General features: G+C 42.8%; 1 long non-coding RNA gene across 1 annotated transcript in view; it reads right to left on the reverse strand.

Moving 5' to 3' along the window:
- Positions 1-953: 953 nt before the first annotated feature.
- LOC309841723 overlaps positions 954-26,294 on the reverse strand; it is a 62,900-nt gene continuing 37,559 nt past the window's right edge. Inside the window, exons 4-6 of the long non-coding RNA XR_014299269.1 lie at positions 16,428-16,530; positions 4,305-4,553; positions 954-2,100 (exon numbers count right to left, since the gene is read on the reverse strand). This is a non-coding gene — a long non-coding RNA (uncharacterized lncRNA). The remainder of the gene's footprint in view (positions 2,101-4,304; positions 4,554-16,427; positions 16,531-26,294) is intronic.

The raw sequence follows: 26,294 nt of genomic DNA on the forward strand, positions 1-26,294 counted from the left end.
TGATCACTCTCTGTCAAATAAATAAATAAAATCTTTTAAAAAAACCAAAAAACCCAAACCCACCCCCACCCCCACTCCATGGGCCTGGCTTAAGAGGCACACAGAGTAGTACTAGAGAGATAACCTCCCCCCCATCCCCCCACCCCCACCTTCCTCCCTGCATTCCCTGGGGAGATTGGAGAGATAGGGCCATTTGTTTGGATAGGACCCTACCACAAGAGCTCAGCATCTGGTCTCAGGCAACAAAAACAAAACAGGAAAGTCAGGAAGAAGCTAGGGAGCTAAAACTAGACCCTCGAAATATCAAGCCTCCAACCCTGCAGATCTTGGAAGGACTCGACATACAGGAATAAACAAAAATTATGTCTCAAGATCTAACTTGAAACAATGCCACTTAGTACGTCCTCAGTGATCTTCATGTGGAAAGTAATTATTTCTCAGGCTACAACCGATCCAGATGGTGTTAGAGAGCTACATGAAAACTTTTGACAATTTGGCGGCTTCCTCAGCATTCCGTCTTCCTGAGGATCAGCAAATTCATGAAGGTCTTGCTCTTCTGTTTGGCTGGCCGTTCATCTACTAAAAATATCTGAGGTTTTCCTAGTTTATTTCAACCACAACTTCTTAGTGATAATAGATTTGAAATTCAGAAGAAAGTCTGAATTATGTTGTCTGATTTTGAAACCTCAAATCAGTACAAAATGTTAGTTCTCAAGATTTTTACTAAATGGCCTTTATTCAATGTCTGTTAACACCAGGATTTCTTTTATCTTATTTATTTAAAGATTTTATTTATTTGAGAGACAGAGTAAGTGAGAGAGCAGAAGTGGGGAAGGAGAAGCAGACTCCCGATGAGCAGGGGCTCGATCCCAGGACTCCAGGATCATGACCTGAGCTGAAGGCAGCCACTTATCCAGCTGAGCCACCCAGGCACCCCTACCAGGATTTTTTAAAAAGATTTTTTTTATTCATTTGACAGAGACAGAGCACATGAGCACAAGCAGGGGGAGGGGCAGAGGGAGAGGGGGAGGCAGACTCCCCACTGAGCAGGGAGCCCCAATACCAGGATTTTTTGAAAACATATCCTGTCTCACATATAACAATCCTAAAAAGTAATTATTTTATTCCATGAGTTTCAGAAATTAGGCAAAGTAGTGAGAAAAAGCAATAATTAAAGTCCAAATGTAGGGTGCCTGGGTGGCTCAGTGGGCTAAATGTCTGCCTTTGCCTCAGGTCATGATCCCAGGGTCCTGGAATCGAGTTCTACAGCGGGCTCCCTGCTCAGTGGGAAACCTATTTCTCCGTCTCCCTCTACCTGCCTCTCCCCCTGCCTGTACTCTCTCTCTGCCAAATAAAAAAATAAAAATCTTACCAACAATAATAATAATAAAGTCCAAATGTACCTCTCTTCAGAATCCATGATCTTTCCATGGATGCCTTCCCAACTGAACCAAAGCTGGCTCTAATTTAGTTAATTAGCTAAAAGCTACAAGTGTCCTCAAGGCAGAATAACCAGAAGGACTCTCTGACCCTCTCTCACCATCACTTCTTCTCTCCCCTCATTTCTCAGGTGCTCCGCTCTGCTCTCTTCCCTTACCATCAAACAGAGCTCTCTAAAATGCATTCTACCATAGAAGGTCAGAACAGGGTTTTCCAACAGGGGTCCAAGCGTTTTACTCCCCCACCTCCATTACCCTGAAGGCTCCAAAGGGGTCTGAGAGCTGTTCTCTCCATTTCAAAGGAGTCTACTAGAAATTGTCAAGTATTTTTAAGTTACTCAGATTCCTTTGTTTTAATCTGGTTCCCATCAACTCAATGTAATAGGCTTGATTGGTTTTTTGGGAAATTGAATTAATCAATAAATGATATTTATCTGGCAGGCTGAAATCTTGCAACCCACTGAAACCTACCTGGAGAGCTATGTAGCAGTGAAAGATTAGGTCTTTGCAATGTAATCTCCACTAACAAAGTCGTAATCCAAAGGGATCAACTCCTCAGTAGACATTCAAGTAACAGGGCCATTGTGTTGGAGGAGAAGGGTATAGACAGCAGAACTGAAGAAATGTTGACCCGGATAGCTCCATCCCTAATGCCAAAGAACTAATAGACCACAGTGGTTAAAGTAATGGATTTTTAAAAAATTATTATTTTCTTTTATTAAGTAGGCTCCACATCCCAGCACCCCCATGTGGGTCTTGAATTTACAACCCTGAGATCAAGACTTGAGGTGAGATAAGAGTCAAATGCTTAACCAACTGAGCCACCCAGGAGTCCCTAAGTTAATGGACTTTGACAGCGGAAAGACACCATTCAAATCCTGACTCTGTCCCTGGTTAGGAGTTAATGACCAAACTGTTGAACTCTGCATCAGTTTTCTTGTCTGTGAAATAACAATAACTATCTCATAGGCTTGCCAACTGGATGTTGGCATCCAACTGGATGTAATATGATGATGCTTTTGAAGTGTAGGATGTCTGATACTGTAATTACTGATCAACAAATGCTGTCTTAAAATTTTTTCAAGGGACCATAACCCTTGGCCTTTCGCTGTTGATGACGGACACAGAAGGCTGGCTGAAGACAAGCAGAAACAGACACTCAGCAACTTCCCCCACTCCGCCCCGGGAAGGACACGGGTGACATTCTTCCAAGAATCTCCCAATGATCTTAATGTTAATGCCTTGCTAGAGGGGGGAAACAACCTTAACTTGACAATGGCAAGGTCCTCTTTAGCACGTGAAAGTTCTTTTAAAACCTCCCTTTTTCCTTACCTCCCCCAAACCCATGGTATATAACTAGCCACCCCTCACAACCCCAGGGGCATCAGCTCCTTATGCCCATGGGTCCTGTCCCCATGCTTTAAGTAAACCACCATTTTGCATGAAAGATGTCTCAAGAATTCTGTCTTGGTCGCCAGCTCCAGACCTCACCTATATTCCAAAAACCCATCAGCTGTGACGCAGGACATCTCCTCCTCCCCCATCTGCCTACCATTTCCTTTTTCACCCCCTGAACTAAATGGATGTTTTGGCTAATGTTGGAAAACACCCCAGAACAAAATCAGAACTTAAGTGTAGTCTAGGTCCGAAGACCAAGCAGCCATCTTTTCTCTGAGTGAGGGCTCTGGCGGGCTACAGTGTAGAGGGCTTCAGTGTTGCAGGCACAGACAGGGAGAGTGAAGAATGGAACAAAGGCCCCTTTTGCAGGAAGCTCATGCTCTCATGGGGAGCCAGGAGTCACCTTGGGGAAAAAAAAAAAAAAAAGAGAGAGAGACCTGATGTGGTTTTGGAATATAGGTGAAGTTTGGTGGGGTAAGCTCTGGAGGCGATGACCAAGAAAGAATTCTTGAGAAGTCTTTGGTGCAAAATGGCGGTTTATTACAGCACGGGGACAGGATCTGTGGGCAGGAAGAGCTGATGCCCCAGGGTTGTGAAGGGTGGCTGATTATATACTATAGGGTTGGGGGAAGTAAGGAAAAGGGGAGGTTTCAAAAGGATTTTCTTCTGTTAAAGAAGACTCAAGAATACTGGAAGCCTTGCCATAGTCAAGTGAAGGTGGTTTTTCACTCTAGCAAGGCATTAACATGAAGGTAGTTGGGAACCTCCTGGAGAAACAGTCCACTCTGCCCTCTTCAAAAGTATCTGCCAGTGTGCTGCAGGGTAAAAGGACATTTAACTGTATCTACATTTCCTTCTGGAAGTCAAACCATTGATAGAAATGCTTTGTTCTTGTAAATTGCTAAGTCATTTGTAAACTGAGGGAGACTCAGGTCTTCTTGGATTGTGATCTCTGTAGGTTAAACATTTGTTTTTCCTTTCCTTAGCTTTAGGGCGGCCAGGAGTGCCTGAGGAATGTCACATATTATCCCAGGATAAGGAGGGGGCAGGGGTGTGTGTGGAGTGTCTGCTTCTGCTTTGTCCTCAGCTCTCCTTCTGCTCTCTCATCAGACCCACCAAAACTGGATTTGGCGAAGTCTAATTGTTGAATGTGTAAGTGCTTAGGAGGGAAGTCCTTCCTTTGGCAGCGCTGGACTAAGATTCAGGGCAGGTGATGGGTCCAGGAACAAGGAGCCTTGGCAGGGCTGTGCCCTCACTTCCCCCAAGCATCTATTCTTTTATCCTGCCGAGCTGCCCTCCCCCCCCCCACCAGCTGCTGAGATAATCGCCCTAAAGTGCTACTTCCATCAGGTCACTCTTCCCCTAAATGTCTGTGACACCTAGGGGATTAAGCACAGACTTTGTAGCCTCTCCAGCGTGAACCCAACTTATCCGTGCTCCCTTTCATGTGCCAGATTGCGTACTCACCGTCCCCTGAGCTCAACCTGAGCTCTGGCTCGTCTGTGCCTTCCTTCCTTCTCCTTCTCACTTTAAGTGGGGGCGTCTGGGTGGCTCAGTTGGTTAAGCGTCTCCCTTTGGCTCAGGTCATGATCCCAGGGTCCCGGGAACAAGCTCAGGGAGTTGGGCTCCCTGCTCAGTGAGGAGCCTGCTTCTCCCTCTGCCTGCTGCTCTCTCTGCTTGTGGTCTCTCTCTCTCTCTCTGTTAAGTAAATTAAATCTTAAAAAGAAAAGAAAAGAAAAAGACTTTACATAATCTCTATACCCAACATCGGCCTTGAACTTAATAACCCCCAAGATCAAGAGCAGCGTGCTCCACTGACTAACCCAGCCAGGAGGCCCCTTCCTTTATTCTTTATTCTCTTTCAGGAATGTCCTCTTGTTCCCTCCCATCTCAAGTGCCACTCCCCCTTGAGCAGCTTCCCCTAACCTTCTCCCAGTTCCCCAGCATTCCCTCCTCTGAAACTGGGGCACGGAAGGTTCTTTGTAAATTCGATTTTCTAGCAGCTATCTGATTGTTAACTCCTTAAGGGTAGGTACAGCGTCTGACTGGGTGGTTCCCTCTACCAGGTCTTAGTAAGTACTCAAGAAGCAACTGCTGAACTGAATCAGAACTGAATAACCCTTTCTTCCCACTGCACCCTCTGCCTAACAACCCTCCTCCAAGTGACACAGAATTGATTCTTCCTATTTTACTGAGCAGGAAACTGAGGCCTGCAGAATAAAAATAATTAGCGCAAAGGGGGTTGGGGGCAAGAGTGCGACAGAGGCCAATACGGAAACTTCCATAGCAAAGCAAATCCAGTGGTGATTCTGCTTCTCATTCCATTTAGTCTCTCTTGTCTCAAGGCTATGGTGACAGCCTCGAATGGATTAAACCCTGAATAGCAACTGTTGGTCTCTAGGCCTGGGGGGAAGTAATAAGTTTCTTTAACTCTGTCCTCGGAGAGAATTTTCAAAAAGTGAAAAGAAAGAGAGAAAGAAATTTTGCCCTGAGAGAAAGGCACTGCAACAAAAGATCATACGCAGCATTCATAGTCAATGTTTTTCTTCTCTGAAGATACCCCAGGACAGCCTGTCTCTGCTGTTTTTCATCGTATAAATTGCTTTGCTTAAAAGGCGAGTGGGGGTAAATATAGCAGCAGTATCTCTGATGTAACATTCTCTGACCTGGCCCGGACATGTCCTTGACATTGCCCTTTAGAAAGGAAAGAGGAAAAGAAAGCATGCCCTTGCTACTGTGTGTAAGAGGATCTCCTATTCCCAGCCATTATCAGGGGACAGGAGACTGATGGGTATAAGGAATAAAAATAAAGAAGCGAAAGATGCTAGTGATTTGTCAGGTTTCCTGTGCCTGGCTGCCTGGCAGACAGGCTAGAGCCAGAGTCAGTCAGAGTATTTACCAAGGTGGAGGGGGCCCGATGCCCTGCACTGGAAACCACACACAGTCCTGTTGCATTTTGAAGTGTCCTGCCTAAAATATTTTGTAGGTTACCGAATCCCACTTTCTCCTCACTCTTTCCCAGCCTTTTTTCCCTTAAGGCAACAACTTCAGGATAGCAGCAATGAAACTTTAATTTGAAAGTGGGCAGAATACACATCAAAATGATGGTTGTGGTTCCCTCTGGTGAGAGGTCAGGGCGGCTAGGGGCTGGCTGGAGGGCTCCTGGCTCTGTATTGTGGGACTCTTTCACAATGAGAATGATTTAGTGAATTGCATGTGTAATTTTTTTTTTAATTAGGGAAGAAAGGAAACATGGATTGAGAAAGAGCTCACCGGTGATTTCTACATGATTTCTTTTTTTTTTTTTTTTAACAATTTTATTTATTTGACAGACAGAAATCACAAGTAGGCAGAGAGGCAGGCAGAGAGAGAGAGAGAGAGGGAAGCAGGCTCCCTGCTGAGCAGAGATACCGATGGGGCTCCATCCTAGGACCCTGACATCATGACCTGAGCCAAAGACAGAGGCCTTAACCCACTGAGCCACCCAGGTGCCCCTCTACATAATTTCTAAGTGAAACTTGATTTAAGCATATTATGAGCTCTCAATTCCCTCCAAGTAAAAGCATCTGTTGAGTAGGGCAACTGTGATTTTCTTACTTCCAGTGTCTCGGATAATGTCTCAACTCTTTCTTTTTTTAAATGTTGCATCCCTCATATAAATTCAAATTATGTGTCACGCATCGTATGTAATTTATGTATGTATGAATTATTTATAGTGATTTTATATGTGTGGATATATATATATCCATCTATTCATTTCTGTCTATGGAATACCTACTTCCTTGTTTTCTAAATAAGATAGAAATCAGAGAACCAGGGGTGTCTGGGTGGCTCAGTAGTTAAGCGTCTGCCTTCGGCTCGGGTCATGATCCCAGGGTCCTGGGATGGAGCCCTGTATTAGGCTCCCAGCTCTGCGGGAAGCCTGTTCTTCCACTCCCACTCCCCCTGCTTATGTTCCCTCTCTCACTGTGTCTCTCTATGTCAAAAAAATAAAATCTTAAAAAAAAAAAAAAGGAAAAAACAGGGGTGTCTGGGTGGCTCAGTCGTTAAGCCTCTGCCTTTAGCTCAGGTCATGATCTCAGGGTCCTGGGATTGAGACCCACAGGGCTCTCTGCTCAACGGGGAGCCTGCTTCCCCTGCCACTCTCTGCCAGCCTCTCTGCCTACTTGTGATTTCTGTCTGTCAAATAAATAAATAAAATCTTAAAAAAAAAAAAAACAGCACTGCTGTCCCACGAGTTAATGTATATAATTAATGTATGCTAATGTATGCAAGCTTTCTCCCACAGAGCCCTGCCAGTGCTAGCTGCTTTATCAGAACGGGAAAGCCTGCTCTCCTCCCTTTGTGCACTCAAGAGGACCCCGTTGACACACAAGAATTTGAGTGTGTAAGCATCTGGTCTAGGAAGGTTAGAGCTAGGAAGAGTCAGACATGATTTCACCAATTTTCCTTACCTCAAGACAGAGAAACTGAGGCCCAGGGAGAATTGCTTGTTTAACAAAAATCACAAATCTGCTGGGTGGTAGGGCCAACTGTCTTAATGACTTTTCTAAATTTCCATCTGTACCTCTGGCTCAGGTCCAAACTAGTTAAAATGACAAGATTACCCATTTTTAGCTTCAACTGTCTTCTCTCTTCCCTTCTCTTAGTATGTCTGGTTTAGAACTTCTTTTTTAAAAAAAATATTTATTTATTTGAGAGAGAGAGTGAATGAGAGAGAGCATGTGCGCATGCACATGTTGGGGGAGGGGCGAAGAGGGGGGAGGAGCAGACTCCGCACTGAGCAGAGTCTGATGCAATGCCAGGACCTGATTCTGGACTCCATCCCAGGACCCTGGGATCATGACCCAAGCTAAAGGCAGACGCTTAACTCGCTGAGCCACCCAGGCGCCCCAATGGGTAGGTTTTTTATAAGTGTACTTTAAGGGGGCTCCTGGGTGGCTCAGTGGGTTAAAGCCTCTGCCTTCGGCTCAGGTCATGGTCTCAGGGTCCTGGGATTGAGCCCCGCATCGGGTCTCTGTTCAGCAGGGAGCCTGTGTCCTCCTCTCTGCCTATCTCTCTGACCACTTGTGATCTCTGTTTATCAAATAAATAAATAAAATCTTTTTTTAAAAAAAAGTGTACTTTAAGGGTACCTGGGTGGCTCAGTGGGTTAAGCGACTGCCTTCAGCTCAGGTCATGATCCTGGAGTCCCCGGATCAACTCCCACATTGGGCTCCCTGCTTAGCAGCGAGTCTGCTTCTCCCCCGACCCTCTCTCCTCTCATGCTCTCTCTCTCAAGGAAATAAATAAAATCTTAAAAAAAAAAAAATAGCGTACTTGGGGCGCCTGGGTGGCTCAGTGGGTTAAGCCTCTGCCTTCGGCTCAGGTCATGATCTCAGGGTCCTGGGATGGAGTCCTGTATCAGGCTCTCTGCTCAGCAGGGAGCCTGCTTCCCCCTCTCTCTCTGCCTGCCTCTCTGCCTACTTGTGATCTCTGTCTGTCAAATGAATAAATAAAATCTTAAAAAAAAAAAAAAAGTGTACTTTAAGGGGCTCCTGGCTGGCTCAGTCAGTGACTCTCGATCTCGGGGTCATGAGCTGGAGCCCTACATTGGGTGTAGAGATGACTTTTATTAAAACAAACAAACAAACAAACAAACCCCACCACTTCAAGTTTCTCATCCAGAGGCAGCGAAAGCAGCACCCAGGTGGCTCCCGGATGCTGAGAGTCTTCTGCAAGTGATGGAAAGGACTTCCAGAGGATGGTCCCCAGCCCCCAGCCTGTTGCCTGGGGCATGCTCCTGAAAAAGTTTACCTAACTTCCACCTAGAAAAACAGAGCTCTCCTCTGGAATTCAAGCTCCGTTTAGAGAGGTCAGAGAAATTCACAGCCTGGGGCCCTGGGTCTGTCTGCCTGGTGCAAAAACAACCAAATATTCTTTCTGCTTTGCAGTTTATAAAGCCCCGTGAGAGGCAAGGGCTATTATTCAGATAACACGGGGGGAATCTGAATTAAAAAATAATAATACATTTTTTAAAAAGCAGAGAGGGACACCTGGATGGCTCAGTTGGTTAAGCATCTGCCTTAGGCTCAGAACATGACCCCAGGGTCCTGGGATCAAGCCCCACATAGGGCTCCCTGTTCAGCGGGGAGCCTGCTTCTCCCGCTCTCCCTGTGTCTCCCTCTTGCTCCTGTCCTCTCTCCCTCCCTCCCCCTCTCTCTCTTTCAAATAAACAAAATATTTAAAAATAATAATGATAATAATTTTAAAAATCAGAAGGAAATGAAGAGGAAGAAAAAAAAGCTAATGGGGGAAGGGAACCCTGTATCCTGGATGCCAGCCTCCTTGCATCTCTTACCTCGGTTTTATAACCTCCCTTACTCCCCAAAGTAAGATTTGTCCCCATTTCAGAGACACTAAGGCTCACAGGCCGGGCAGCATGTATAGGGGCACACAGCAACAATGTGGCAGAACCAGAAGTTGAACCCACCCACTTTGACCCCTGATCTAGCACGTACACCGTCCACAGCCCCACCTGAAGAAACCAAATCCCAGAACATTTTATGTGCTGCAGAAGGTCACATAGCTTGTAAATAGCAGGGCAGGCATCTGACTGTTAACTCTGATCTCAAACTTGAGGTAGACAGTCTGTGTTTAACAAGATATTTTGTTTGCTGATGGGAAACAAAAAGTAGAGTGGAAGAAAATGAGATGTTACATATGAACGGACCTGTTTAGATTAGATAACTGGGCTGGGGTTGCGGTTCGCAGGGAAAGGTTCTTTAGCTAAAAGGTCACACTATGAAGTCACAAATCAGAGGAATAAGTAGGTCATGAAACAGCAAATCCAGGAGTCTTATTCTGACCAGAAGGAACAAAGCCTTCAATTTTCCTTCCCAGCCTTAATCAAGCCTTTAAAACAACAACTTAAAATTTTTTAAATAAAATGGTACATGTTCACAATACAAAATTCAAAAGATATAAAATTCAAAATTCAGAAGACAAAATTCAAAAGACATAATGTGAAAAGTCACTTCCTCTCCCTCCTTTGCCCTCTCAGCCAGCCTGACCAACATAAGGTATCCAGAGACCGTGATTCAGCCTCCACACAGAGAGTTCTGGGTATTAGAGAGAGAGCGGTTCGCATGGTGTGATGACAAGTGTGGAAAGATCCAATGCCTTGTCCAAAATACATCTCCACTAGCCCAGTACCACCTTCCCCTTCAAACAAGCAGGAAATTTCCCCCAGTGAGCGTTAATCCTCCCACTAAAGCAAAGATGGGGATATTACTTCCAGAGCTACACAGGAAAAGGGAAATGGTCAAACTCAGTACTTTTGCCTAATAGTCTTTCTGTTCACCAACCTAATAATTATTTCCTCTGGTTATTTTTTTCTCCCCACTCTCATCCTCAAAACATACGCCCATCTGGGGAAGCCCCAGAGGGGCCCTCGCTAAGGTGAATCTAATTTTAGGATTTTAAACGTGACACATTTTCCCGACAGCCCCATGTTTTCTGGAAGAGACAGCTAGACACAAACTAGATTTTGCTTGTGGGCGAAATGTGAGGAATACATAAATCAAGCGCCTTCCTCCCATTCCTAACTCCCTGCCACGGATCTCTCAAGAGCATAATTTATGAAGACCCTGAACCCCTGCTCTCTTTTCTTCTTCTTTTTTTATTTTGTTTCGAATTTTATTTAAATTCTGGTTAGTTGACATATAGTGTAACAGTTTAAGAAGTGGAATTTAGTGATTCATCAGTTATGCATAATACCCACTGCTCATTACAAGTGTCTCTTGAATACCCACCACCTAGTTAGCCTATCCCCACCTACCTCCCTCCGTCAACCCTTCAACCCTCGGTTTGTTCTTGATCGTAAAATAACAAGAGAGGTGAAAGAGCCCTCTATCACCTTTCCACTGTTAATCAGGTCTTCGTCAGGCTTGCAGTTGAAATAGCTAAGGACACAGGGCTTACACCTATTTTGTCTGTGTCTTTCCAACTCGGAACAAAGCCTTTGCCCAGCTTTGCCGCTAAATGTTCTGTCCTGTTTCTGTCCTTCTTTGTCAAACTCCTTTAACAAATTATCTGCACTCCCGTCTCTTAACTCCCAATAATTTGGTTTTGGTCTCTACTGAAAATGTAATTAGGGGGCATTATCTACTCCTGAATAGATGGTTTCAAATGCCCCTTCCCAGTCTTTACTGACATCCAGAGTCTCCTATTCAATTTGTTACGGCAAATCACACTCTAAGGGATGGTTCTTCTTCTATTTTTTTTTTTTTTAAGATTTTATTTATTTATTTATTTGACACAGAAAGAGAGATCACAATTAGGCAGAGAGGCAGGCAGGGAAGGGGGCGGGGAGCAGGCTCCCTGCTGAGCAGAGAGTCCACCGTTGGCTTGATCCCAGGATCCTGAGATCATGACCTGAGCTGAAGGCAGAGGCTTAATCCACTGAGACACCCAGGCACCCCTTTATTTTTTTTGCTTAATAAATTTTTTTTAAAAGATTTTATTTACTGGGCACCTGGGTGGCTCAGTGGGTTAAGTCACTGCCTTCGGCTCAGGTCATGATCTCAGGGTCCTGGGATCGAGTCCCGCATCGGGCTCTCTGCTCAGCAGGGGGCCTGCTTCCCTTCCTCTCTCTCTGCCTGCCTCTCTGCCTACTTGTGATCTCTCTCTGTCAACTAAATAAATAAAATCTTATTTTTTTAAGATTTTAAAAAAATCTTAAAAAAATAAGATTTTATTTACTTATTTGACATAGAGGGAGAGAGAAAGCACAAGCAAGGGGAGCAGCAGAGGGAGAGGGAGAAGCAGGCTCCCTGCACCAATGTAGGACTCGATTCTAGGACCCTGGGATGATGACCTAAGCCAAAGGCAGATGCTCAACTGACTGAGGCACCCAGGTGCCCCATGTTTAATAATTTTTAAAAAAATCTGGGGCACCTGAGTGGCTCAGTGGGTTAGGCCGCTGCCTTCGGCTCAGGTCATGATCTCAGGGTTCTGGGATCGAGTCCCGCATCGGGCTCTCTGCTCAGCAGGGAGCCTGCTTCCTCCTCTCTCTCTGCCTGCCTCTCTGCCTACTTGTGATCTCTCTCTGTCAAATAAATAAATAAAATTTTTGAAAAAAAAAAAAACTTAAAAAAAATTTAGTTATTCAACCAGTAGAACATTAATACAGTTCTACGTAAAAGCAGAAAAAGTCACCCACAATGCTACTACTTTATTTATTTAAGATTTTATTTATTTATTTGACAGAGAGAGACACAATGAGAGAGTGAACACAAGCAGGGGGAGTGGGGAGAGGCTAGAAGCAGGCTTCCTGCGGAGCAGAGAGCCCAATGCGGGACTCGATCCCAAGATCTTGAAATCATGACCTGAGTCGAAGGCAGAAGCTTAATGACTGAGCCACCCAGACGCCCCCCACAAGGCCACTACTTTAAAAAAAGATGAACATTTTTTTTTTTTTTTTAGATTTTATTTATTTATTTGAGAGAGAGAGAATGAGAGAGAGCATGAGTGGAGAAAGGTCAGCGGGAGAAGCAGACTCCCTGCCGAGCAGAGAGCCGGACTCCAGGATCAACCTGAGCTGAAGGCAGTTGCTTAACCAACTGAGCCACCCAGGTGCCCCAAGATGAGCATTTCTTAAAAGTTATGTTTAGGGGCACCTGGGTGGCTCTTTGGGTTAAAGCCTCCTCCTTCAGCTTAGGTCATGATCCCAGGGTCCTGGGATCCAGTCCCACATCGGGCTCTCTGCTCGGCGGAGAGCCTGCTTCCCCCTCTCTCTCTCTGCCTACTTGTGATCTCTCTCTCTGTCAAATAAATAAATTAAAAAAAAAAAGTTATGTTTATAGGGCACCTAGCTCAATACATTATAGTTCATCTTGTGGAATGTTATGCAACATTTGAAAATGATGAGATATATCTATACATATGAAAAAACACTCCCACAGTATCTATAAAGTGAAAATAGCATGATGTATAACAACATATATAATGCAATACTATTTGTGTATTTTTATAAATATATTTCATGCTGGGATATGTATGCAAATTTTCTGGAAGGACATAAAAAACACACTCAACAGTGGTTGCCTGTAGACTCTAGAAAAAGGGAATGACTGATATGAAAGAGGACCTTACTTTTCTATTTATACTTTTCTGGATTGATTGATTTGTTTACCAAATAATTTTAAAAATACTACCATCTAAAACAAAAGTTATGTTTGTGTACCATCAATTTTCTGGAAATAAATAAAACAATTATATGTCTACACATGTAACATGTGAAGTTCACTAATTATGTAATTAGCATTCAAAAGGAGTTTATTACATTTGGAAAGTATCTGAGGGTTAACGAGAAAGAGACAAAACAAAAAACAGACTCTTTGGGAGCCTGGCTGGCTCACTCAGTGGAGCATGTGACTCTTAAAGTTTGAGCCCCACGTTGGGTGTGAAGATTACTCAAAAAAAAAATCTTAAAAAAAAAAGAAACAGACTTTTTTTTTTTTAAAGATTTTATTTATTTGACAGAGAGAGAGATCACAAGTAGTCAGAGAGAGAGGGGGAAGCAGGCTCAATTCTAGGACCCCGAGATCATGACCTGAGCCAAAGGCAGAGGCTTAACCCACTGAGCCACCCAGGCGCCCCATGAAACGGATTTTTAACTACAGAGAACAAACCAATGGTTTGTTCTGGAGTGGAGGTGGGTGGGGGGGGGGTGGGTAAAACAGATGATGGGAATTAAGGGGAGCACTTGTAATGAGTACAGGTGATGTGTGGAAGTGTTGAGTCACTATACTGTACACCTGAAACTAAGATAGCACTGCATGTTAACAAAAGAAAAAAAAAAAGAACAATATTTGAAGGTTAAATTTTATTTCATTCTATACAAATTCACAAGGTACGATAATTCTTTTTTAATAGTTTTTTTTTAAAGATCTTATTTATTTATTTGACAGACAGAGGTCACAAGTAGGCAAGAGAGGCAGGCAGGGAGAGAGAGGAGGAAACAGGCTCTCCTCGGAGCAGAGAGCCCGATGTGGGGCTCGATCCCAGGACCCTGGGATCATGACCTGAGCCGAAAGCAGAGGCTTTAATCCACTGAGCCACCCAGGCGCCCCATAAGATACGATAATTCTTGAGAAATGATAACCAAACACATATTAAACATTATTTGTTCATAACTTAATAATTTCAAAAGATAAATTATATAAAATTCTGCTAACATTTTTACAGTGAATTTTGATACCTGATTTGGAATGCGATTGGATATTTTAATACATATTTGGATACTACAAAGATCTCAGAAGGGAGCCTAGAGCACGAGAGGCTCTTAAATTGGACCTGGGTAGCAGAACAGTCCAAATTGTGTCAAGAATCAGTCTGCATCGAATTCTACCTTCATACTGCCCTCCTTCCTTACCTTGGCTTTGGAACCCACAGCCATCCTTTGAGGAGGGCAGGGGACATTGCTTCTAGAGAGCAGTAGCATGTCTGCTGATAAACCAGGGAAGGTCTGCTTTTCTTTCCATCTTCTTTAAGAAAGATACCTTTTATAAAAGGTGAATTTTATGGTATGTGAATTACAGCTCATTGAAAAAAAGAAAGATAGGGACACCTGGGTGACTCCGTTGGTTAAGCATCTGCCTTGTGCTCAGGTCATGATCCCGAGGTTCTGGGATGTCCGGCATCAGGCTCCTTGCTCAGAGGGGAGTCTGCTTCTCCTTCTTCCTGCTGCTCCCCCTGCTTGTGCTTTCTCTCTGTCTCTGTTGAATAACTAAATAAAATCTTAAAGAAAAGAAAAAAGAAAGAAAGATAATTTTCATGCTGGAAAGGGAAGAACAAACAGGTGAGAAATTTGAAGTTCCACTGAGGTGAGAGAAGAGATACTCTGCCACTTTTAACAAAGCCAAGATTTCTAGTCCCAAATACTGAAAGATGGTGAAAGAAATCGCCAGTATGATGACAAATCACCAATGAAAACCTAAAAATTATTTTGACAGTGGGAGAAGTGTCAGAAGGTAAGATGTATTGATTTTTAAGTGTGAATAAGGACTTCTTCTAAACATAGAGGATTGGTCAAAACTGTTGAGTTTAAACTAGTTGCCTATCTGGACAGTAAGACTAGGGAATAGAGCAGGGTTATTATTATTTTTTTCATTATAAGTATTTGGTACTATTTTTAAATTACCTCCATATAATACAATAATTAAATTTTACTCCAAAAAAAATGTTTGTGTGTACATGTGTGTAGAAAAAATGAGATCCTAAAAACCATAGTCTGAAAATCATCAGTAATCCCTGGGAGATTTTGAATGGATTACTATAAGATGTAATTAAAGGAATTGGGGCGCCTAGATGGTGCAGTTGGTCAAGCTCCCAGCTCTTGGTTTCAGCTCAGGTCATGATCTCAGGGTCATGAGATGGAGCCCTCATTGGGCTCTGCGCTCAGCATGGAGTCTGCTTGAGATTCTCTCTCTCTCTCTCTCTCTCTGTCCCCTGTCCTGATCCCCGGCTCATTTTCTCTCTCTCTCTCTCAAATTAAGAAATCTTAAAGAAAAAAAAAAAAGAGAGCACTTAAAGCAATTGACTAGACACCTACATGGATCCACTAAGGGCAGGTTCATTCATTAAACAAATATTTATTGTGCACCTCCTTGGTCCTAGTTACTGGGCAAGGCACTCAGGATGAAGCAGAAAACAAAACAGGTATGTTCCTGCACCTTGTGGGACTCTACTAAGCAAGACAAATAACAACAAAAATTATAGCATAATTGCAACTTGTGATAAGTGCTACGAAAGAAAACATAGGGATTTGTGGGAGTGCATAATTAGAGGAACTAGCCTCACTGCAGGAGGGGGCAATGCTAGAGAAATCCTCTGTGTAGAAGTAGCATGTAATCAGAGCCCTGAAGGATGAATAGGATGTAGATGGGCAGAGTTTAGGGAGTGCTGCAGAGACAACCCAAAAACCACATGTGAAAAATGCATGAGGCAGCAATAAACTTGGCATGCTAGAGGGACGGAGAAAAAGCTGACATGGCTGAAACATTCAACAGGTGAGTACAAGAGTGAGACTACCCAACTAAGGGCCATACCACACAGGCTAGTTCTTTTTTTATTTTTATTTTTTTAAGATTTTATTTATTTATTTGACAGAGAGAGAGCATAAGTAGGAGCAGCAGCAAGGGAGAGGGAGAAGCAGGCTCCCTGCTGAGCAGGGAGCAGGACACAGGACTTGATCCCAGGACCCTGAGATCATGACCTGAGCAGACAGCAGATGCTTAATCTACTGAGCCACTCAGGTGCCAATGCCCCCCCCCCAAGTTTTTATTTATTGAAGTAATATCTACATCCAACATGGGGCTTGAACGCATAACCCTGACATCAAAAGTCACACACTCTTCCAACTAAGCCAGCCAGGTGCCCCATGGCTATTTCCTTTCTTGAAATGATGACTGGACAGGTAGTTTAAAGAAATACAAAGACACACTGAATCTATTTCTAGAAAGACATTTGATCAAAGTGCTTGGGAAGAACCACGGTTATCAGCTTTATAACCAAATTCGGTCCCAAATCTACCCACTTCTTCCCTACCTTCTGCTCCCCCCTAGATGAGGCCACCGCCATCTCTTTTCCAAGGCCACTGTTTTCACTTTTACCTTCCACAATCCATTCTCTGTACAGCAGCTGGAGTGATCTAAAAACGAAATCAGATTTTTTAAGATTTTATTTATTTATTTGACAGAGATCACAAGTAGGCAGAGAGGCAGGCAGAGAGAGAGAGAGGAGGAAGCAGTCTCCCTGCTGAACAGAGAGCCCAATGGGGCCTCAATCCCAGGACCCCGGGATCATGACCTGAGCAGAAAACAGAGGCCTTAACCCACTGAGACACCCAGGTGCCCCAGACCATTTGAATTCTTTGCGTAAAATCCTTCAGTGTCTTCCCATTTGTAACAGACCGAGTTTTCCACAGATATGGAGACCAAGTCTGCGATCTGAGATGTTTATCAGGGTTTAACACCTCTGAAAGGAAAGGTAAGGAAGCGGGACTGAGTAGAGGAAGAAATCAGTGATACATAGCCCAGTAGAGCTTGGGCCAACCCATCAGGGAGCTCTGCACTGAGTACTGTTGGTCACAACTGCCCGGTGCCAGATCAAAAGGAGTGAGCATTTAAACCCCCGCCCAGCTCCAGGCTGTTTACTGACCACTCTTCATTTCTAGGCACCAAGTACTTCCTTAAAAGGATATCTAGGTGTTGTATCTTCTTATCCGTCTCATCATTATAATTAGACATTTAGGACTTTAAAGGTTTTTATTTATTTATTTGACAGACAGAGATCACAAGCAGGCAGACAGGCAGAGAGAGGGAGAGGAGGAAGCAGGCTCCCTGCAGAGCAGAGAGCCCGATGTGGGACTCAATCCCAGGCCCCTGAGATCATGACCCGAGCCGAAGGCAGCGGCTTAACCCACTGAGCCACCCAGGCGCCCCGACATTTAGGTCTTTAAAACTGGAAATGATCTGGTTCCTGTCTACCTCTCCTCAACTTGCTTCCATTCACAATTGGCTCTAGGTACACTAGCCTTCCTGCTTCTTGAAGCTCATCTCCTCCTCAGGGCTTTTGTGCTTGCTTATGTCCTTGCCTGGTTGTTACTAGTCCCAGTCTTCATGCAACTAGCTCCACAAGTTGTCTGCCTCCCTTCTCAGCACTCCTTATTGTGTTGCCCTGTTTCAGTTTCCTCATGCACTTGGCTAAAATTATCTAAATTATTTGCTTTTTGTGTACATTTGTCTCATCGGCTAGAATGTAAATTCCATGGTCTCTCTGGTTCACGGCTTCATCCCCAGTCAGTACGTAGAACATAGTACACCTTCAGAAAATTTTGTTTCCGCTAAACGACACTACAGACAGCTACCATGTTAGCGAATTGAAGAACTTGCCCAAATACTACTTATTAGTGTATGAAGGCTAATCTGAAGGGAGATCTCTAATTGTCCGACACAAATCTGCCTGGTCCTGTCAAATGGGTAAATGTCCATGATTTGCATGTAGACAAAAATGGTGTGATCACTGGGGTGCCTGGGTGACTCAGTTGGCTAAGCACCTGCCCTCAGCTCAGGCCATGATCTCAGGGTCCTGGGATTAAGACCCCCACATCGGGCTCCCTGTTCAGGGGAGTGGTCATGCTCTCTTTCTCTTTCTCTCTCACTCTGCTGGTTCATGTTCTCCTCTCACTCATTCTCTCTCTCAAATAAATAAATAAAATCTTTAAAAATAAGTGAATGAATGAATGAATGAATGGTGTGATCTTCCAAATTTCTGATGATACAAAGCTGGGAGAGGATTGGTGGCTAATACACTGGATGACAGGTTTCAGATTCAAAAGGACCTGAACGCCCATCCAAAACAGAATGGGTGGGGATGCCTTCATGGCTCAGTCGGTTAGGTATCTGCCTTTGGCTCAGGTCGTGATCCTGGGGTCCCAGGATGGAGTCCCACATTGGGCTCCCTGCTCAGTGGGGAGCCTGCTTCTCCCTCTCCCTCTGCCTGCTGCTTCCCCCTGCTTGTGCGTGTGCTCTCTTTTCTCTCTGACAAATGAATAAATAAAATATTTTAAAAAAACAGAATGGGCAATTAATTGTAGTATATTATTCATACAATGAACTATCGTGCAGCAATGAAAATGAGTGAACCACTGATATCTGCTACATGGAGAAACCTCACTAAGGTAGTGCTGAGGGAAAGAAATCAGACACACACCAAAGAGTGTATAGTGCATGATTCTCTTTCTACATATTTCACAACCAAACAAAACTATTCTGTAGCCTCTTGAGGAAGGAGGAAGAGGGCAATGATTAGGAGGGGGCATGAGGAAGGCTTTTGAGGTGTTGCTAATGTCAATTTCTTGACCTAAATGGTGGTTATACAGATGTGTTTATTTTGTAAGGATTCATTGATCTGTGCCCTTATAATTTGTCCTCATTTTTCTATATACATTGTACATAAATTTTAAAGATTTATTTATTTATTTGACAGACAGAAATCACAAGGAGGCAGAAAGGCAGGCAGAGAGAGAGGAGGAAGCAGGCTCCCCGCTGAGCAGACAGCCTGATGCGGGGCTCCATCCCAGGACCCTGGGATCACTACCCGAGCTGAAGGCAGAGGCCCAAACACACTGAGCCACCCAGGCGCCCTAATTGTACATCAGTTTTAAAGTTAAGAGTCAAAAAGACCTGGTTAGGTATATTTATTTATTTATTTAAAGATATTATTTATTTATTTATTTGACAGAGAGAGAGAGGGAGATCACATGTAGGCAGAGAGGCAGGCAGAGAGGGAGGAGGAAGCAGGCCCCCAACTGAGCAGAGAGCCTGATGCAGGGCTTGATCTCAGGCCACTGAGATCCTAACCCGAGCCAAAGGCAGAAGCTTAACCCACTGAGCCACCCAGGCACCCCAGTTAGGTATATTTAATTAAAAGCTCAAGGTGCAGTATCTGACTTTAAATGAAAAAGGTTGTGTTTTGTTTTTTTTAAAGATTTTATTTGCTTGAGAGAGAGCAAGAGTGGGGGAGAGGGACAAAGAGAGAGAGAGAAGTAGACTCACTGCTGAGCAGGGAGCCTGATTCAGGGCTCAACCCCAGGACCCCAGGGCCATGATCTGAGCAGAAGGCAGACACTTAACTGACTGAGCCACCCGGGCACCCCTAAAGGAAAGAGTTTTAATATTTTGCCAGTTAGGGTTATAACTGCTGTTGATTTGGAGTACATAATTTTTATTAGATTTAAGTAGTTTCCTTTGATCTCTTGTTTCACAGGGTTTTATTAGAATGACTTCTGTAATACCTGCTGCTGCAGGGATGTAGGATAAAGAGCATTTTCATGTGCCGCTATGGAAATACAAAGTATTAAAGGCTTTTTGAAAAGCAATCTGGCAATAGCTATTATTTAAAAATATATATACCCCTTGGGGTGCCTGGCTGGCTCAGCTGGTAGAGCCTGCAACTCTTGATCTCGGGGTTATGAGTTCAAGCCCCTCAGAGGGTATACGGATTACTTAAAAAATAAAATCTTTAAAAATATATATACCCCTTGACCCACCAACCTCAGTTCTGGGAGTCTATCCTACTAAAGTAAACCACTAGTTGCAAGAAAACTATTTAAGTAAGAACATGGTACATATATACATACATACATACATAGTACATACGTACCAGGTTATTTATTAAAGCAATATTTTCTTTTTTTTTTTTTAAAGATTTATTTATTTATTTGACAGAGAGAGATTACAAGTAGGCAGAGAGGCAGGCAGAGAGAGAGGAGGAAGCAGGCTCCCTGCTGAGCAGAGAGCCCGATGCGGGACTCGATCCCAGGACCCTGAGATCATGACCTGAGCCGAAGGCAGTGGCTTAACCCACTTAGCCACCCAGGCACCCTAAAGCAATATTTTCTATGTCAACTTACATATACACACATGCACACACATCCACATTATAAATACCATGCATGCCCATCAATAGGGAAATGGTTGCAAAAATTATAGTACACCCACATTTTAGGACATCCATTAAAAGGAATGAATTTGATTTAGAGAGATTTTATATAAGAAATTGTTTTTTGTGGTTTTTTTTTAAAGATTTTATTTATTTATTAGACAGATAGAGATCACAAGTAGGCAGAGAGGCAGGCAGAGAGGAGGAAGCAGGCTCCCTGCTGAGCAGAGAGCCCGATGCGGGGCTCCATCCCAGGACCCTGAGATCATGACCTCAGCCGAAGACAGAGGCTTTAAGCCACCCAGGCGCCCCAAGAAATTGTTTTAAGTAAAAGTGAGAGGCAAAAATGTAGTCACTTCTTAAATTACAAAGAAAATCTATACTGAATATGTGTACATTTGTATGTGTCTATGCGATCATAGGAGCATGAATAGAAGTGTTAACTAGGTTGATAAAATCATGATGGGGGGGTAAGAGCTGTTAGGGTGACAAAGGAGGAGGGGCAAAGAGGGAGTTGAGGTGAAAAAAGGAAATAAGAGCCAAAGGATATTCTGAAAGCTCCTATAAGAGTCATGTAACAGGAGGTAAAAAATCAAATGAAGTCTTAGGAACATTAATAGATTGTGCTGTGTCCAAGTCAAAGGATGTAATAATTACAGTGTTCAGATCAAACCTAGCATATTGTATCAATTTCTGGACACCATGTTAAAAACAAATATGTCTCTCACCCCTCACAAAAATTGTTTTTCTTGTTATAGGGAAATGGTCAAGAATTAGGCAAACCTGGGTTCCAATCTCTTTTTAGTCACTTACTTTGTGATTGTGGCAAATTATTTAATCCCTCTGTGCCTTACTTTCTTCATCCATATAATGGGGACAATTATAGGTCCTATCTCTCAGGGTCACTGCAGGATAATTATATATGCATTCCAGGGCTGGCATCTGGAACAAACCTAATAAAAATAATTAATGTTGTCAGTTATTAAAGTAAATATTTATTGTGAAAATTAGAATTTACATACAAGCAAGAGATTTTTAATACAACCACAGTCTTACCTTCCCAAGTTAACTACTATTAGCTTGTGGATGTTTATCCACTACTCAGCGTGATTTGAAAAAACATTATGAGTGATGATACTTAGCTAGGATAAATTAGCAGCCAACTGATGTGTGAAGGGTTGTCATATGGAGGAGGGGTGGACAAATTCTGTTGAAGTCGCAAAGAACCACAGCAAGCAGCAAGAATTAAGATGAGAGATGTCCAGCAATGAAATGGAATTCCCAACACCATGGGGAGCTCATCTTTACAATTAATAATCAAGTCTTGGCTGGTGACCATTTGCCAGAAAAGTTATGGAAGAAATGCTGGTGTTGGAAGATAGGTCGAGCTAAAAGACTTCTAAAACTCTTTCTAACTCCAACATATGATCAAGAAATACTTGCTGAAGGAATACACATATAGATTCACAGCCCTCATAAAACAGTTTGTGTGGTTCTTACCATAATACTGGGTGGTAAGGATAGTTCTAAGTTTCCATGAAAGTGAGAAGAGAGTTCCCCTGCTAGGCTAGCCTCGGTCAGGCAGGGGAACTCTCCCTTATATCACACTGAGGACGCGCAATTCCACCAATTAATCACATTCAAATGTAGAAAGAAATCAAAGGAGGGGCAGGCCTGGAAAGAGTCACAGCTTATCTTCAGGTACTATTTGTCTGCTTTCTTAATACTCTGGGTCTCTTCCTGGGAACAGTTTCTGACCTGGCAAAATTTCATAGTAATTACTCAGGGGAAAAGAAACAACAAACAAAAAATACATTAACGTGGGTGGGTAAAAAAAAAAAATTTAAGAACGTGGTGTTGGTGGGAGGGAAGACTAAAGGTCTATGTAAGACCCACCCAAATGCTTTTGATGTTTGAGCAATTATTATCTTATTATTTTTCCTGCTATAGATGCAGCTGTGATTTATGTAACAGGATGTTTAAAAAGATTAAAGAGAAGCTGTAGTAGGGTTTTGAGGTGATAAGAGTTTCTGGAATATGTATTTGTAGACGTTTAGAATATAAGTTCCTGTACATTCTTAGAATAAACCATCTATTTGTTTTTCTTTTTTTTTTTTTTAAAGAAACAAGTAAAATTTGTATTTCAAGATAGCTGCTTCCTGCCCACAAGTGATATAGAAATAATAGAGCAAAGAGAGCAAACAAACAATAAAGCAAAGAGAGGCTGGTGGTGGTTCAGTCTGTTATCTTTGCTGTTTCTTAATCAGCTTTGACTTTTAGGTCCAAAATATTTTATCCCTATATTAAGGTAAGTGTTTGGAATTTGTTTGGATTAATCCTGTTCATCTCCTGCTCAAGCAGGAGAGTTGCATGGAATTTGCGACTGCAATAACTCAATCTGACTATGAAAGTTAAAGAAAGAAATGATCTGGGTGGCTCGGTTGTTTAAGTGTTTGCCTTCAGGTCTAGTCGTGATCTCAGGGTCCTGGGATCGAGCTCCCTGCTCCACAGCTCCCTCACCTTGCTTGTGCTCTCTCTCTCTCAAATATATAAATAAAATCTTAAAAAAAAAAAAAAGAATTTTTGGTAGAGGGGCTTGTTGTATTGAAGTTGAGGTGAGTTAAATTGATTGGGTTAGGAGAGTGTTCTAGAGGTGTCTCAAACACAGAGGATGACTCACTGATACTCAAGATTTTCTGCCATGTGGGCTGCTACCATATCTTACATCATAAATTGGCACCAGGCACCAAATAAAGAGGGCTTTGAGGCATATTCTCAGAATTTCTGACTAGTCATGTAAAAAATGCTTGTTAGTTTCAATTCTTTCTCCTAGCAACCTAGGCCAATCTTGGGCATGCTTGTGTATTCTCTGCATTTATGTATAAATTTTTCTAAACATTTTTTCTGTTTAAAATTTTAACTATTTAAATTTTTCCTGTTTTTTTTGTTTTTTTTTCTGTTTTTCTAAACTATTTTTTGTAAGTTGTAGACATGATGCCCTTTCCCTCTAAGTACTTCAGTATGTATTTCCAAAAAAAAAAAAAAAGGGCATTCTCTTGCACAATCCCAGTATAATTATGCAAATTAAGAAGTCGGTATTGGGGCGCCTGGGTGGCTCAGTGGGTTAAAGCCTCTGCTTTCGGCTCAGGTCATGATCCCAGGGTCCTGGGATCGAGCCCCGCATCGGGCTCCCTGCTCCACAGAGGAGCCTGCTTTCCTTCCTCTCTCTGCCTGCCTCTCTGCCTACTTGTGATCTTTGTCTGTCAAATAAATTAAAAAAAAAAAAAAGAAGAAGTCGGTATTGATTTGATAAAACTATCTAATCTATAGACCTATTCAAATTTTGCTCAGTTGTCTCAGTAATGCCCATTAGGGTAAAAGAAAATTCCAGATCATACACTGTTATCAAGATCAACATTCAGTTGTCAAGTATCTTTAGTCTCTTTTAATCTAGACTAGATTTCCCATACTTTGTTTTTCATGACCTTGACATATATGAAGAGTTATAGGCAAGTTGTTTGTATAGAGTGTTTCTCAGCTTGGCTTGTCTGATGTTTCCTTATGATTAGATTCAGGTGAGGCATTCTTAGCAGAAATACCACAGAAGTGACGTTGTGATCTTCTCAGTATATAATAGTAGTTGATTTGTTCGTTACTATTGAAGTTACCTTTAATGACTTGGTTACATTTTTCCACTTTAAAATTACTGCATTTTCCTTCATCATTAACAAGTGCCTTGTGGGGAGATACTTTGACACTATGTACGTGTCCTGTCCCTCATCAAACTTCACCCACTAGTTTTAGCATGCATTGATGATTCTTGCCTGACTCAATTATTACTATGATGATTGCCAAATGGTGATTTCATAAGTCTTTCTTCCTTTTATATTTTTTAGTTGGTATTCCACTGCAAGGAAAATGTGCCTTTCTCTATGATTTGTTTGGCTGTTTATACCAGTGGGAGTCTCAGAGACCTATTTTATTCAATGGGTTATAAACTGTTATTGACACTACTCATTATGATACTTACATTGTCCTTGACACAGCTAGTGGGAATCTCTTCAAACTCTCCTTTTGACATGTCCCTAAAATTCTTTGAGCTTTCTAACTTTATTACACAATAAGATGGTCCAGGTTTTCCTAGTCTCCTAGCACCAATCTTGAAATCAGCCACTTTTCTAAGCTCTGGTTCTGTGAATGGAGAATAGTATTTAGGAGGAGTTGGGTTCTGGGTGTGCTAATTTGCACTAGTGTGTCATTACTGGTAGGTCCTCTCTGAAGACAACCTTCCCAACCCCCAACACACACCCACACACACACTCAGAGATTTTTCTAATTCCTGTCCAACACTGCAGATTCATCCCAGCCTTCCCCCTTTCTAAACATTTATAACTCCCTGCTCTGACAGTGAGAAATCTGTGGAACCACAGTCCCAGCTACTACATTTAACCACTCCTACAGGCACTCTTTCTTTTCTACTTCACTTGAGTGCAATCTCCTGTCATCCTTAAGCCAAAATGTTTACACACACTGATACTAGGGCCAAAGCACCAGAAGCGTGAATGTCTTTGCTACGTCACCAGTGCTCCCTGAAGTGTGACGTCACCCCTGCTTCTTTGGGGGCCCTAAGGTTGACCATTTCAGCCTCTGAATGCTTGCAATAGAACTTCCACTTGGAAAAAGCACTCTTCACCCCAAATTTCCTCCACACAGTGACATACTCAACCTGGAAGGGCTGTTTTAAGGTCCCGACGACTCAGAGATTTTATGGAAATGACTCTTTTGGGTTTTATAGGCCCTTTATTTTAGCTCCCTTTCCCTAGGATTCAAGCATGAGTATGGTCTCTGCCCAGAATCACTCCTCTCTTGTGGTTTACCCTGTCCTGTGGTCCTCTCCTCCATTAGAATGAGCTCTTTCTTTCTTTCTTTCTTTCTTTTTTTAAAGATTTTATCCATTTATTTGACAGACAGAGATCACAAGTAGGCAGAGAGGCAGGCAGAGAGACGGGGGGGGGGGGGGGGGGTGCGGAACAGGCTCCCTGCTGAGCAGAAAGCCCAAGGTGGAGCTGGATCCCAGGACCCTGGGATCATGACCTGAACTGAAGTCAGAGGCTTAAACCATTGAGCCACACAGGTGCCCCAGAATGAGCTCTTTCTTAATCCTTCACGTATATGGAACCTTGGCAGCCAGGTCCTCCAGACGCGTCTGAATATAAGAATGTGTCAGCTTAAATTCTCAAAACACCCCCATGCTCTTAAAATGACCAGCATTAGTAGTCTAATTCAGAAACTCTCTTGAAGACTGAGGACTATACCACGGAAGCAGTGCAGAAATCCAAGGATTGCAGTCCCATCACCAGGATCTTATCCAAGGAAAAGAACTCCCTCATGATTCTCCTGGCTGGTAGAGACAGAAGGAAGCCTGAGAGCTTTCAGTTTGAAGACTGCCCTGGGCCACGTTTGATCACAGTGACCCTATTGTCCTGCAGGCCTCTTAAAACACCATCATCAGGATGTGGATGGTTAAATTGTTTTTCTAACAGTGCTAACAGACACCTAATCTATCATCCCCTGATTTCTCTTGTTTTCAACTGCATGCCTCTGGAGGAGGACCGCCCAGGTTAGCAAAGTAGTCTGTGGCAATGAGACTGAAAGATATTAACTAGTTTGTGCCAAGAATAAGCCCAAGAGTTAATGACCTTAATGTCATCATACCTTTCTGTATCTACTGAGCTGACTAGTCATAGTCACAGACTGGTTACATTTGACCATTTTATTACTAAGTAGGTATTTAACAACATGCAATTACTTCACTCAAGTTGAGATAAAATCTCCTGATTACATGAATGAGATAATTCCAAATTAAAGCCAGAGTCTATTAAATCTTGAGTATTACAAACATTAACAATAGGGATTCTACTGTGGTTACTGAAATTGTTTCTTTTACTAGATGTGGCTTCCTTTCTAGGA

Source organism: Mustela nivalis (genome assembly GCF_964662115.1).
Source record: "Mustela nivalis genome assembly, chromosome: 10".
In the NCBI taxonomy this organism is placed as follows: Eukaryota; Metazoa; Chordata; class Mammalia; order Carnivora; family Mustelidae; genus Mustela; species Mustela nivalis.